Here is a 16,548-nt window from a genome sequence, read left to right on the forward strand (position 1 = left end):
ATATAATGTGCCAAGTTTCATTGTATCAATAGAAGTTTATCTCATGCTTCCATAAATTCAACTAGTAAAGTTTTTTATTATCAAACATAAAATTTAATTTCAAATCTTGCCAACACTATTAAGAAATTTATTAAGAGTACTCATAGCAAAACAAATGCCTTAGGTTTAAATCCTTCTTATGTAAAAGAAGGAAATTTATCTCAAGCAAGTCAACTTAGAAAATTTACATTATCACTGTTCATACCCATTTATATTCTGTGAATTTGTCTTAAGCGAACTCCAAACCAGTTTATTTCATAAGGTGGTCCGACATATAAAGAATTTTAGAAACAGAATTGAGCAAAATAAATTGAAAGAGAGAAGGGGATGATAAATATTTGCATACTCTTTGGCAAAATTGTTGATACATCTATCATCATGGAATTCACCAGCTCCTGACATCCCCCTTAAGGCATTATATAAATTTATTTTTCTCAACTTTTAGGAATGGTTTCATTTTGGTTCTTACAAAATTTGTGTAATTAATTTAGTCATTACTCTTTTTAAACACAGTCCAATGCAGTCCTTATCATCATTTTGCTCACGGAAAATGTTGATGTGGCTTAAGATATTACTTGTGTGACTCAATCATAATTATATATATATATATATATATAATACCAACTTAGCTAAAACCCCCCGAGGTATACTTAGGTGATGAGTTCAATAATATGGGGTGTGATGTAAAAAATCGAAAGGGAAAAAATTGAAATAGTCTGACTAAAATTTGGTACAACACTTTCTTATCTATATATTACTAAAAGCTGAAGCGTAGCGTTTAATACTATTGTTCTCACGTTACACCACATCAGCTGCCACGTCATTTTTTATTATTTTATAATATAATTTGTCTTACAATTTTAAAATGGTTTTTACAATTTTCAGCCTTATAAATGTAGCCCACTACTTATTTATTTATTTTCACTATCACCCTATAATAAATCCAGCCCACTACTTACATATTTACTTCCACTATCACCCTATAATAAATCTGTATAATTAATACAACTCACCTTTTATTTATTTAGTTCCACTATCAAACCCAACCCAAAGTCTTTTCAGTTTAGTTTTAAAGTTTTGTGTGAGCCTTTTTAGCTAAAAAAAAAAAAGAAAAAAAAAACGTTGAAGCCTTTCAAGTTTTAGGATTTTTTTTTTCCAATTTTTTAATAATTGTTTTTAACATTTATTTTTTTAATATTACACTTCTCCAACCTTTCTCTCTCCCTTACCAGTTCATCTCCCCACTACTTCTTCAATCATTCTCCCTCCCTTACCTTTTCATCTCCCCACTATCCTCTACATTAATATCATTATTCCTCTTTCCCTTCATCTTCCTTTATTTTTGTCTCTTCTTATTCACACCATCTTACTACAAATTTATCACTATCTCTTCTATTCTATGCATAGTTTTCCCTCACCAAAAAAAAAAAAAGGTTCCCTCTCTCTCTCTCTCTCTCTCTAAATTTTTTGGTGGATTTTTTTATTTTTCTTGCATCTCTACTTTAGGTTGATAATTTTTTATATTCTTTAAAACTCTATTTTGGGTTAGTGCGATTTAGTTTTTTTTTTTTTTTTCTTTTATTGTTAAATGTTATCCTATTGTGTTCTAAAGAATTAAATATAGCATATAAAAATATAATATTATTCTATTACATAGCATGATTTGGATAATTTGCTATTTATTTTATTACATAGCATGATTTTTTATAGTGCTCAATTTAGATGTTAAACTATGAGACTTTACTAATTTTTGTTTATTTTCTAATCCTTTGTGGTGGGCAAAGTACTCTATAATGCCATTTATTTAAAGAAAAGTAAAGGTTAGCCAAACTAAAATAATTGAATAGGTGACAAATTTTAACTTTTGCAATTTTATTTTAATTATTATTATTTTATAACAATGCATGTATAGAAATTTAATTCTTAGATTTTGCTAATAATTGTTTATTTGATAATATGTTTTGGGTGGCCGAAATTATAATTTCTACAAAGAAAATAACCTTAATAGATTATCAAAAAAAAAAAATTTATCCTAATATTGGTTCAATTAATCATTGTTAAGTTTTATTAATTTTTTAAGTTTAAGTTTTTTTTGGTGTTTGGATTGTTTCTATATTACATTTATGATTGTTCCTATAATAAATAAAAATATAATTATGAAATATATTACTCATTATTAGATTAGTTTAAATTGTTAGAAAAAAAAATTAATAAAACCACCATAAAAATAATTATCACGCGCAACGCGCGGGTTTGCGGCTAGTATTATTAATAATAAAAAACAGATATATATATATATATATATAAATAAATAAAGCCCACATCAACTAAAAAATGCAGTCACAAGCACATATTGCAAATCAACCTGCTCCCACACCAATTGTCGTGTTTAACCACCATCCATGTCTCCACACCCATTGTCATGAACCTAAAACAAAACCGCCACAAACCGCTAACACATTTAATAGCTACTTTCCACCAATCTCCTAAGAGCATTCATATCATGCTGGGCACAAGTTTAGTCAAATTTGTTCCAAAAAGCTATTTTAACTAAGTTATTTGTAAATAGTCTTTACTTATGACTTAATATTTATTTTTCTACTCTATTTAAAGATTTTTTTTTCTTTCTTTCCTCACACTTCTCCATCCATAAACCCACTTTGGCTAAAACATTGAGATACCATGAAAACCACCACCACTACCACAAAAGCCTCCAATGAACCAACTCAAATTGCACATGTATTTAGTGGAGAGGTAAGCCCATTTTCTCTCTCATTTTATCTCAAATTTGGGGAGAAAACAAAACCTCCCAAAAATGAGAAACTACCCATGCCCCCTCCATTTCATGTTGGTGTACTCTTCTTCTTCTTCTTCTTCTTCTTCTTCTTCTTTTTTCCTTACAATTTTTTTTTTTTTTTAAAGATAAAACACCATTTTGATTCCTACATTTTGAGGTCAAAATCAATTTGGTTCCTATATTTAACATCCATGTTTGATGAGGAGATAGCACGACACTGTTGTTCCACAAGGCGATGGCGATTTGAGACTGGGTCCATGCTAGTCGAGCTTGAGACAAGGAGATCTGTATCAAGTGGGTTGGGATCAAATGGATCTAGTTTTCTTTGGGGTTTGTGGCCATAGACTAAGCTCTGTGGTGGATCTAGGTTTAGGATCGTGTTAGACGGTTGGGGTTGTGGTGGATTTGGGTTTGTAGGAGAGGATTTTGTGATTAGTTTGAAACTTTGACTTTGGGGATTTTGTTTGAAATTTCCGGAATTATTTTGAATCTGGGTTTGGCATATTTGCATCTCGGTTTTCTTTTAGGCTAGGATTTTGGGGTTAGAAACAACATGGCCTGTGTTGATTTAAGATTTTTGGATTGATTTAAGATTTTTGGACTAAATTATTGTTCGGTTACCAACAAATTACAAGAAAGATAAAAAACCAATATCAATAAAATAAAAATGAAATTTTGTCAAGTTAAGAATATTGTGAGAAAATTTAAAAGAAAATACAAAACAAAAAAAATTGGTAAAGAAAATAAATTATTTTTTAAAGTTGATGTGGCCTTTTTTGGCCACCTAAGCATTGACATTGCCACTAAAAGTTAGACACATCAGCATTTCATCCAATTTTTTAATATTAAATAAGACAACAGTACAAACTTTTTGCCATGTAGGTATTTTCCGTTCGTAAGTTAATGGTAGAAATCAAATTAATTGTAGTTTTAAAATACTATTGACACCCCATTTTGCAACCTGCATTTAACCTCACATGGAGGGTAAAAGGATACTTTCACTTTAAAAATATGCATCTTGATTCTATCCATTAGATCATTGGACTCATTTCATCAAAATGATCTTGATGTTGTAATGATCAAATCGACTGGTCATAAGCCCTAATCGGACCATTAGATTGAAAGTTATCATCAAATCAAGTTTTAATGGCTAAGATGTACTATCACAAATTGAGCCCGACTATATGTGATTATGAACAAGTGATTTCAATTGGTTATAGGTGTAATCAATTTGAGATCAATGATATATCATAATTTAATTGGTTAGGACTACATTTTATGGTGAAGTTGCATACACCTAATTAATTAGATAGTTAAACATTAATTATTCAATGAGTAATTTGTGTAACTATCTTTTAATTAGAGTAAATTTGGAACCAATTAATTCTGAAATGGGAGTGATTGGAGCCATTTAATGTTAATTGGGAGCTAATTTGGGACCTATTAATGTTAATTGTGCTGAAACCATTTTCTAACAAATGACCTCTGCTCACCATTTCATCAATATCTCTCAGAATATTTTGAATCTGTGAATATATCATAATTTAATTGGTTAGGACTACATTTTATGGTGAAGTTGCATACACCTAATTAATTAGATAGTTAAACATTAATTATTCAATGAGTAATTTGTGTAACTATCTTTTAATTAGAGTAAATTTGGAACCAATTAATTCTGAAATGGGAGTGATTGGAGCCATTTAATGTTAATTGGGAGCTAATTTGGGACCTATTAATGTTAATTGTGCTGAAACCATTTTCTAACAAATGACCTCTGCTCACCATTTCATCAATATCTCTCAGAATATTTTGAATCTGTGAATGAGGTTAATTTTCCCAGAAATTAGACATCCGGGGCTTCAATTTGAGCACAAGAACGAGACAATTCCGATCAGAATTGGGTCAGATATGATTTTTTGAAATTAGCTCTACAAGCTGTTACAGCAGCTACGGGAAAACCGAATTTTGGCTTGCTCCCCACTCCCACCAATCTCTCCATTTAATGCACCAGATTTTCCCCAAGGCTAAAATGAGGTCTAGGTTCATAATCCTTGTCAACCCTCATTAAATGGCCTTCCATTCATACTCCCTCCACTACAACTATATAAACCCTCCCCCTCCTTCATTCTAAGAGACCAAAAAAAACCCCCCTCTTCTCATCTCTTGAGTTTTAGTGAAGTTAAGTAGTCTTGTCATATCTTGGTCTTCCTGAGACTCAAGGTATTGAGTGAGACTCATTTTCCCTCTCCTAGCTCTTCTTTTCCTCCACCTTTAGGATCTCCCTCAAAAGTCTCCTCCTCCACCATATGGATCTTGCATGAAGGTATAACATCTTTCCCTAATTGTTTTTTGTGTTACCATGATAAGGGTTTAAGATTAAAGCATGATAGTAATCATTTGAATATGTTTGAATGTTCTTAATTATTCTTATATGTTCTTCACATGTTCTTGGTTGTTCATCACATGTTCATGCATAAACACTAGTTTTAATCTTAAATCTACATCAAAAATATGAAAAATATGTTTCTAGGATATCACCATACACACACATTCACTAGAATTTATTTGTCAATCTAAATGAAGTGCTTAATAAATTGAATTAGGGTTTATCACATGCACACACTTTAAATTCAACATGCAAATTGATTGACAACATATTGGATGATATGATATGAATGTTGGCCACCATAGTCTAGAAGACCGGTTTCACCGGGCAAGGTGGGTGCCTAACACCTTCCCACCTTGTAACATATCCTCCGACTTAGATCAAGGGTTAGTAGATCAAATGCTTATCCTTGTAATTTTCAATTTCTAGATTGTAACTAGGAAACAAAGCCATGTACTTTATCTTAGATTGTATCTAGGACCAAAGCCATGTAATTTCCTATGTTCAATGTAAATTCAATTACAAATTAATAAAATGAGGAATTTTTTTAATTATGGTTTTCTTATTTTTCCAATAATTAAATAAGTGGCGACTCCATTGTAAAACCCTTAATCTAAAGGGGAAAATATAACTAGTCGAATCTCCATTTTGAGGGGCAATAACACGATTCCACCCATTCACGTGGGTTTGGCCCAACATTCATTAAAACGGGCCGAGGGCGCGGTCTCTCACAAATAGCAGAGACCAAATTGATTGATACCAAAATGTAGGGATCAAATTAACTGTGATTCCAAAATGTAGGGACCAAAATGAGAAATTATACTATCCTCATGATAGATCACGTCGCTTGTCTACCATTTAAAATTTCTGAGTCAATTTAAACAATTTTTTATTTTTTTATTTTTTTCTTATCGTAAGTTAACTCAAAAAAATTTTAAATGTGGGAGTTTTTTAGTAGAATGGTAGATAAATGATGAGGTCGATCATGAGAATTGTATAATTTCTTGACTAGGAGAGATAGAGAGAGATGACAGGTGGATCTAAGGGGAGAAGGATTTGGACCACTCATTACAAATATCTTAGAAATAGATTAACAAAATAACCCCCACTTAAATTTCTATTTCCAAAGCCCCCACCCACCCTCTCTCTCTCTCTCTCTCTCTCTCTCTCTCTGTGCACTAAAACCATTTTTTTGGAACACCAAAAATTTAGGTTTTATGGAAAAAGAATAAGCAGTCTTTGTTGACTAATTACAACCAACAATTTCTTTTAATACTTTTATGAAACATTCATAATTTGGATAGGAATTGTTTTAGATGAGGATGCTAATGTTTTTTTATTATATATCTACTTAATAGATTAATTTCTTTATACTTTGATAACAATAATAAAACAAAAATGCAAAAGGGCTTCTTTAGGGAGATATTTTTTAACAGTTGATTGATTTTTTTAATATTCATTTAGTGATCGTCAAAATATAAATTGTTAGATTTTTTTAGAACCCAAAAGTAGAAAAAAAAAAATTTCTAATTTGCTCTAAAAAAAAAGTAGAAAAAGTTTTGTACACTGCTTATATTGTATGGAAAATGATATTTGAATATTCTTCAAAAGTAGTGAATTCGAACTAAATGTGCTCAATATACTTCTTCTTCTTTTTTTTTCTTCTTCTTCCTTTTTTTTTTCTTTTTTTTGTGTGTGTCTTTTGAGGACTTAGAATGTGGATTGTGTTAGAGTTGGGCCATAATCCAACTCATTAGATGTATAATAGCCATTGTTATGGTTTATAAAGATTTTCATAATTTTGGTTGTTGCATCTGTTTGTGGGATCATGATCTGTTGACAAGATATGCTAACTTCTATATATTATTAAACCAAATATCTAATGACAACTAATACTTACTATAAGATTTAAAAATTAAAAAGTAAAACCGTGTGAAGCACAGGTCAACAACTAGTTTGTAATATTTTTGGAGGTATAGAAGACTTTAGGCTTAAGTCTGGCCGTTGTAATATAAGAAATGACTCGTAGGAAATAATATTTTTTTATTATATGAATGCAACATTATTCATAGGACTTTTCCTAATTCAAAGGCACCCCCTTTCTTTTGTTGGTAAATTTAATATAAATGGGAATAAATTTTAGAAAGTACAACGGAAACATAACTACATAAGAACGCTAAATCTTAAATGAAAAATGATTTCTCTTTGAAAGGAAAAACCATATGGCAAGCTCGTCATAATTTTACTATATAAAATAGAAATTACAACTATCAAATTTATGTCAAACTTAGAAATACAACTCAAGCAAATCTTCCTTTTTCTTTTTCACTTATAGTTTTCTACTACTCTTTCTGTTTTTCTCTTTCGCTTACTCTCTCACACACCGTTCTTCAAACATTGTACTCTCTCTCTCAATTAATCCCTTAAGGAATTTTTTTTTTCTTTAGCGTGTGAGACACCCTCAAAGTCTCTCTGTCCAAGAAAATGGCAAGAAGACTTGTGTGTCTTGCCAACACCCTGATTAATGAGGTGTCTAATTAAGTCTGGGTTGGCCCACAACTAATGTTGCCATGCACCCAACAACTTTTAGCTAGGAATTAATACTACTCCACACGAAAGATCTTTGGCTTTGGTCAATGCTATTGTCACATATACTCTTAAGTTGTAGACTCTTACGGTGTGTTTGTATGAAAGTAAAATAGGATTGATAAAAAATTTTGGAGAGAAAATGAGTTTGTATATTGTTTGATGGGGGGGGGGGAAGAAAACTTTTATTCGAGGGCCTAGTCATTTTTCACCCGACCCCACACAAAATTTGTCTCTCCAAAATGAAGAACAAACTGGATGGGGGAGTTTTATGGTGAAATGACAAAATTGCCCACGTGTAGTGCACATGGGCAAAGTCTAGTAGTTTTTTTCTTATTCGTTTCCAGAGCAACGTGACCTCTTTTTTTTTTTCTTTTGATTTCTTGGGCGTGGTGCTTTGTGTTTTTTTTTTTTTCTTTATAGTTTCTGGGCATTGTTTGCCTCCCTTTTTTATATATATATATATATATATTTCTTTTGATCTCCTAGGCATGGTGCTTTGTTTTTTTTTTTTTTTGTTTAACTAGAAATGATTTTTTTTTTCCTTCTGGAAATGATTTTTTTTAATAAATTTGGGTGATTGTTTTTTTTTGTTGCTTCTCACTTTTTTGTTTAAATTGGGTAATTTTTTAACAAGAGTATACGAGTAAATTTATACAAACTCATTTTTTCCATCCTTCTACTTTTTCACTCCCAACCAAACAAAAAGGAGGGAATTGAAATTTTTTCTTCCTCCCACTTTTCTATCCTTCCACATTATCTCCCACTTTTTCCACCCTCTCCAACCAAACACACTTTAGGTATGACAAAAGTTTGAATAACATTCGTATGTATTAATTATCCACACAAAAAAAAAAAAAAAAAACATATGAAGGTATTAGGAAGAAACTGGCTTTATGAAAGTTGCTCTACTCGCCATGGATAGCTAGTTTGCCAACCTTGAATTTTTATTCACAATTGGTCTCTAATATTTTTATTGGAAAAGTCATTAGATGCCCTAAAAACATTGATTTAAGAAATATTTTTAGAAACTTTTTATAGGAAAAAAAAAATTGATTTTTTTGACAACTTTTTATATTTCCCGTGAAAATAGAATAAAAAACTTTCTTAAAATGACTTATTAACAATTGCCTTGAAGGAACTCATTAACATGAGCCTTTATTTATAACATAGGGATGACCAACTAGAAATTATTCAAGGAATTTTGGGGTTTTCAACAGGATCGGTTGCTATAAGTACAGGCATACGAGTAGATAGGGTTAGCAAGATTAGGTGTGTTGGGGAAAAAAATTGGTGACTAATTAATTTTTGGGAAAAGATAACCAATGCCCTAAGGGCATTTGTTAATGGACTATTTTAGAAATTTTATATGGAAAAGGAAAAAAAATGCAAAACCCACCCTTTAAGCTTCTCCAAAATCCATTTTATCCTCTAACTTTGCTTTCGTTCATTTCAATTCTCTAAGTTTCAGATTTATTCAATGTAAAACGTGTGAAGCACAGGTCAACAACTAGTTTGTAATATTTTTGGAGGTATAGAAGACTTTAGGCTTAAGTCTGGCCGTTGTAATATAAGAAATGACTCGTAGGAAATAATATTTTTTTATAAAAGAATGCATCATTATTTAATTTAATTCAAATTTATTGGGAATAAATTTTAGAAAGTACAAGGAAACATAACACATAAGAACGTTAAATCTTAAATGAAAAATGTTTTCTCTTTGAAAGGAAAAACCATATGGCAAGCTCGTCATAATTTTACTATATAAAATAGAAATTACAACTATCAAATTTATGCCAAACTTAGAAATACAACTCAAGCAAATCTTCCTTTTTCTTTTTCACTTATAGTTTTCTCTACTCTTTCTGTTTTTCTCTTTCGCTTACTTCTCTCACACACCGTTCTTCAAAAATTGTACTCTCTCTTCTCTCAATTAATCCTTAGGAATTTTTTTTCTTCTTTAGCGTGTGAGACACCCTCAAAGTCTCTCTGTCCAAGAAATGGCAAGAAGACTTGTGTGTCTTGCCAACACCCTGATTAATGAGGTGTCTAATTAAGTCTGGGTTGGCCCACAATTAATGTTGCCATGCACCCAACACTTTTAGCTAGGAATTAATACTACTCCACACGAAAGATCTTGGCTTTGGTCAATGCTATTGTCCATATACTCTTAAGTGTAGACTCTTAGGTGTGTTTGTATGAAGGTAAAATAGGTGGATAAAATTTTAGAGAAAAATGAGTTTGTGTATTGTTTGATTGGGGGGGGAAGAAAACTTTTATTGGGGCCTAGCATTTTCCACCGCCCACAAAATTTGTCTCTCCAAAATGGAAGCAAACTGGATGGGGGAGTTTATGGTGAAATGACAAAATTCCGATGTGAGTGCACATGGGCAAAGTCAGTGTTTTTTTCTTTATGGTTTCCGAGCAACGTGACCTCTTTTTTTTTTTTCTTTTGATTTCTTGGCTGGTGCTTTGTGTTTTTTTTTTTTTTTTCTTCTTATGGTTCCTGGGCAGTTTGCCTCCTTTTTTTTTTTTATATATATATTTTTTTTTTTTCTTTTGTTTTTTTTTTTTTTTTTTGTTTAACTAGAAATGATTTTTTTTTCTTCTGGAAATGATTTTTTTTAATAAATTTGGGTGATTGTTTTTTTTTTTTGTTGCTTTCACTTTTTTGTTTAATTGGATCATTTTTTAACAAGAGTATAGAGTAAATTTATACAAACTCATTTTTCCATCCTTCACTTTTTCACTCCCAACCAAACAAAGGAGGGAATTGAAATTTTTCTTCCTCCCACTTTTCTATCCTTCCACCATTTCTATCCTCACTTTTTCCACCCTTCCAACCAAACACACTTTAGGTATGACAAAAGTTTGAATAACATTCGTATGTATTAATTATCCACACAAAAAAAAAAAAAAAAAAAACATAGAGGTATTGAGAAGAAACTGGCTTTATGAAAGTGCTCTACTCGCCTTGGATAGCTAGTTTGCCAACCTTGAATTTTATTCACAATTGGTCTCTAATATTTTTATTGGAAAATTCATTAGATGCCCTAAAAACATTGATTTAAGAAATATTTTTAGAAACTTTTATAGGAAAGAAAAAAATTGATTTTTTTGACAACTTTTTATATTTCCCATGAAAATAGAATAAAAAACTTTCTTAAAATGATTTATTAACAATTCCTTGAAGGAACTCATTAACATGAGCTTTATTTATAACATAGGGATGACCAACTAGAAATTATTCAAGGAATTTTGGGGTTTTCAACAGATCGGTTGCTATAAGTACAGGCATACGAGTAGATAGGGTTAGCGAGATTAGGGTGTTGGGGAAAAAATTGGTGACTAATTAATTTTTGGAAAAGATAACCAATGCTTAAGGGCATTTGTTAATGACTATTTTGGAAATTTTATATGGAAAAAGAAAAAAATGCAAAACCCACCCTTTAAGTTTCTTCAGAATCCATTTTAGTCTTCTAACTTTGCTTTCGTTCATTTAATCCTCTAAGTTTCAGATTTATTCAATTAAGGACTTTCCATCAACTTTAGTTAAAATTTTTTGAAAAAAAAAAAAAGAATAATATTCTTCAATCATTAATTGATTTTTTTATTTAAAATACTTGTAGAAAAATTTTTAAAATTGGTAAATTAGCTACAACATATAACAAAAGTTGATGAAAAAGTCTTAATTAAATAAACTTGAAAGTTAAAGGACTAAAATGAACGAAAAAAAAAAAGTTAAATGACTGAAATGAATTTTGGTAAAATATAAAGGGTGAGTTTTGCATTTTATCACACAAAAAAAAAAAAAAAAAAAAAAACATTTTTACATCTTTTTTAATTTCCTATAAAAGTAGTATGAAAACTTTCTTTAAATGGTTTATTAACAATTGCCCTAAAGGCACTTGTTAACATAACCCTTAAGTTTTTGTTTAGATGAAGCACAAAAAGTGAGAGAAAACCTAAGAAAACATGATTAAGTCTTGAGCTTCCCTATGTACCTTTATGGGTAGCCTAGTTTGTTACCCCTACTTGGGTGGTAGAATCTCTATAGATGGAAAGAAATTGATGCAGAAGACGTGATGAAATCAAGTCTATTATGAGCTTTATCTCACACACACACACACACACACACACACACACACACATATATATATATTTTATGGATTTTTCATCGAAACACTCAGTTTTTTTTTTCACTGAAACGGCGTCTAAGAGGATAAAAAAATCAATGGATTTATACAGAATGACTGTCACCACAACAAATACATATACTTGGGGATCAAATTTTAGAGATCAGTTTGTTGAAGGAACAGAGAAAAAGATATAGAGAAATTTCAGACTAAACTATTTTGTGTATTTACTGTATATATATCATGTGTATTTTGTTAAGAGAGGGAGCAGTACATATAGGACCTAGACTAGTTGACTTAAGGGAATAAGGGATCCTTGAATTTTCATTGAGAGTTCAAGACTAATAAATCAAGGAGAATGTTGATTGTCCTTCATTTTAGATGAATCAAGGATGCGCACAATCAATACTGAGATACTATACTAACAAAATTGATCGCAAAACTAAATTTCGACTTGCGAAAATGTATTTTAACCAAGAATGAATATAACCAAATTCAAAAAAAAAAAAAAAATTATATAATGAATTTGCTCATATCTTACTATTTTCTCTTTCTACAGCATTATACTACATTTTTTTTTTCTCACTTTCTTACCTGGCAGACATTAGGCAAGAAAGAATAGCACGACAGAGACAACAATTGGAGCAACGATTGCGACTATCGATACTGTTGGGATTTGGCTTTTATCTGCATAAACAACATCTTGGCTTAGTGATGGTTATACCCCAGTTCCTAGATAAAAATTCCTCCTTATATCTAAGTGGAACAAAACTCTTTAGGGGTTGTCCTAGGCTATCAAGGCGGTTGCCATGTTTTTAAAGGTGCACATAGGCTGACCTTTCCTTTGGAAATTAAGAGGTTATTGTGCCATCAGACTACCAACGAGAGAGTTCAAAATTGAGATAATATTATATCATATCATATAAAATATAAAAAAAGTTTGCACTTAAAAATTGTGCTTATATCCAATGAATATACTACTTAGTTGTCAAGTGGTTCTACTAAATTATATTTGCAATTTTTTAGATAGAAACAACAAATTAATTATTTTTTATTAACTTTTCTTCTTAATTTTTCTTATCAACATTTTTTAAAGTGGTTTGTTCCTGTCAACTTTTTTTTTCCCTATGTGTAAAAGAAGGTGAGAGAAAATGATAGAAAGTTTGATCCTAAAAATCCTAAAATGATTTATACTCTCCAATGTACTTAAATTAAAGGCAAAAATAAAATTTATACCTATTAACTTTGCCCAAAAATAATTTTAGTAATTTAAGTTTGGAATTGGTCATTTTAGTTAGGGTCATTTTGTCCAAAAATCATTTTAGTGTTTTTCTAAGAACTCAGTTAGTCTAGTAACGCTTTCCAAAAATCACTCAAAACTACTAGCTTATAGGTCAGAAATGGTTTTTAGGTAAACTTGTTGGACTAAATTAAACTTCTACCACATATTTGTTTAACCAGCGTACAATTAGAAAATGATTTAATCTTTATAGTTGTAGGTTAGGATTATAAACAACAGACACTAGACACACACAACTAATGTTGATATTACTTTGATATATATATATATATATATATATTTTTTTTTTATGTTGTTTTATTCGACAAACGGATGGCCTCTACCTCTGCCGTGGGGATGTAACTACCGAAGTGTGCAGAGAATGCGTGGCCACTGCAGCCAAATCCCTCGCCGAGAGGTGCTCGAGAAATTTGGTTGCTCTAATTTGGTACGATGAGTGCATGATACGTTACTCCAATGAGTCTTTCTTCTCAACCATGAACGTGCTCCCTGGATTTGATTTGAGTGACATCCAGAATATTACCGAACTACACCGGTTCGATCAGCTGGTGAACACGACGTTGATTGACTTAGTGAGTCAGGCCTCGGAAGTTCCAGCCGGTTCTAAAAAGTTTAAGACCAAAGAAGCGAATTTCTCCGAGATTAAAACGATATACAGCCTTGTACAGTGCACACCGGACCTGTCCACCACCGATTGCAAGAGATGTCTTCGGAGCGCTATAAGCGACCTTCATGTGTGTTGTAGTGGAAAGCAAGGGGCAAAGGTTATTTTGCCTAGCTGTTCCGTTAGGTACGAAGCGTACCCATTTTACAAGATAATCGATACCGCACCCACGCCTGCACCAGGGCTTCCGCCTCTGCCTCCGCGTGAACCAGAAGGTATGATGTATTTCTTTTCTTTTTTAATAATTAACAATAATAAGTTGTAATTAACTAGGTAATATTTATTAATAATAAAAAAAAAGGTTATATTTCTAGTCACCTCCTTTTACTAGGGTTCAAATCCTACCTCCCTCGTCACTATGTAGTTTCTGCCTATCTAAAAAATTATCTACTTAGTTTTTAAAATAATATATTATTTACTTAGTTAATAATTAATAAAGTAAATAAAATAATCTTAATCACTTTTTCTTGATAATTCAATAATTTAGAAATGAATAAATTTAAATTTTGAATGTCTTAATTAAAAATACTAAAAAATATTAACTAGTTGAACCACAAGACATTTGACAACCACTTCAATTATTAGTTTTTTAAATAATACTACTATTCAAAATAACTACCCTTTCACTATACTGCTTTTAAATTTTTCATAATCTTTATCCTACAAAAGGGAAGAACAATTAAATTTTTGGGTAAATATACTTTTGGTCTATCAAATATGAGTCTGTATCAATTTGGTCTTGTAATTTAAAAATATTCTAATTTAGTCCTTTACATTTTTTTAATCAATGGACATTTTTGTCCCTCGTTTTCTATCCATTTCTTACATTTTGTCCATTTCTTGCTTGTATTTTTTGTCCCTTAATATATGGGATCATTTCAACTTTAGTTCCTTAAAAGGCCCATGCATGGCACAATTTTAGTCAAAAACTTATAGAATATATATATATATATATATTGAGAAATAATAACTCAATGGAATAATATTCCTTAAGAGAAAAAAATAAGATTGATTTATAACCTCAAAATTTTCTTCTAATGTACCGTTTGTCGAATAAAACAACATAAAAAAAATATATATATATATATATATATATCAAAGTAATATCAACATTAGTTGTGTGTGTCTAGTGTCTGTTGTTTATAATCCTAACCTACAACTATAAAGATTAAATCATTTTCTAATTGTACGCTGGTTAAACAAATATGTGGTAGAAGTTTAATTTAGTCCAACAAGTTTACCTAAAAACCATTTCTGACCTATAAGCTAGTAGTTTTGAGTGATTTTTGGAAAGCGTTACTAGACTAACTGAGTTCTTAGAAAAACACTAAAATGATTTTTGGACAAAATGACCCTAACTAAAATGACCAATTCCAAACTTAAATTACTAAAATTATTTTTGGGCAAAGTTAATAGGTATAAATTTTATTTTTGCCTTTAATTTAAGTACATTGGAGAGTATAAATCATTTTAGGATTTTTAGGATCAAACTTTCTATCATTTTCTCTCACCTTCTTTTACACATAGGGAAAAAAAAAGTTGACAGGAACAAACCACTTTAAAAAATGTTGATAAGAAAAATTAAGAAGAAAAGTTAATAAAAAATAATTAATTTGTTGTTTCTATCTAAAAAATTGCAAATATAATTTAGTAGAACCACTTGACAACTAAGTAGTATATTCATTGGATATAAGCACAATTTTTAAGTGCAAACTTTTTTTATATTTTATATGATATGATATAATATTATCTCAATTTTGAACTCTCTCGTTGGTAGTCTGATGGCACAATAACCTCTTAATTTCCAAAGGAAAGGTCAGCCTATGTGCACCTTTAAAAACATGGCAACCGCCTTGATAGCCTAGGACAACCCCTAAAGAGTTTTGTTCCACTTAGATATAAGGAGGAATTTTTATCTAGGAACTGGGGTATAACCATCACTAAGCCAAGATGTTGTTTATGCAGATAAAAGCCAAATCCCAACAGTATCGATAGTCGCAATCGTTGCTCCAATTGTTGTCTCTGTCGTGCTATTCTTTCTTGCCTAATGTCTGCCAGGTAAGAAAGTGAGAAAAAAAAAATGTAGTATAATGCTGTAGAAAGAGAAAATAGTAAGATATGAGCAAATTCATTATATAATTTTTTTTTTTTTTTTGAATTTGGTTATATTCATTCTTGGTTAAAATACATTTTCGCAAGTCGAAATTTAGTTTTGCGATCAATTTTGTTAGTATAGTATCTCAGTATTGATTGTGCGCATCCTTGATTCATCTAAAATGAAGGACAATCAACATTCTCCTTGATTTATTAGTCTTGAACTCTCAATGAAAATTCAAGGATCCCTTATTCCCTTAAGTCAACTAGTCTAGGTCCTATATGTACTGCTCCCTCTCTTAACAAAATACACATGATATATATACAGTAAATACACAAAATAGTTTAGTCTGAAATTTCTCTATATCTTTTTCTCTGTTCCTTCAACAAACTGATCTCTAAAATTTGATCCCCAAGTATATGTATTTGTTGTGGTGACAGTCATTCTGTATAAATCCATTGATTTTTTTATCCTCTTAGACGCCGTTTCAGTGAAAAAAAAAACTGAGTGTTTCGATGAAAAATCCATAAAATATATATATATGT

This window comes from Quercus suber, unplaced genomic scaffold (assembly GCF_002906115.3).
Source record: "Quercus suber isolate HL8 unplaced genomic scaffold, Cork oak 2.0 scaffold_714, whole genome shotgun sequence".
NCBI lineage: Eukaryota > Viridiplantae > Streptophyta > Magnoliopsida > Fagales > Fagaceae > Quercus > Quercus suber.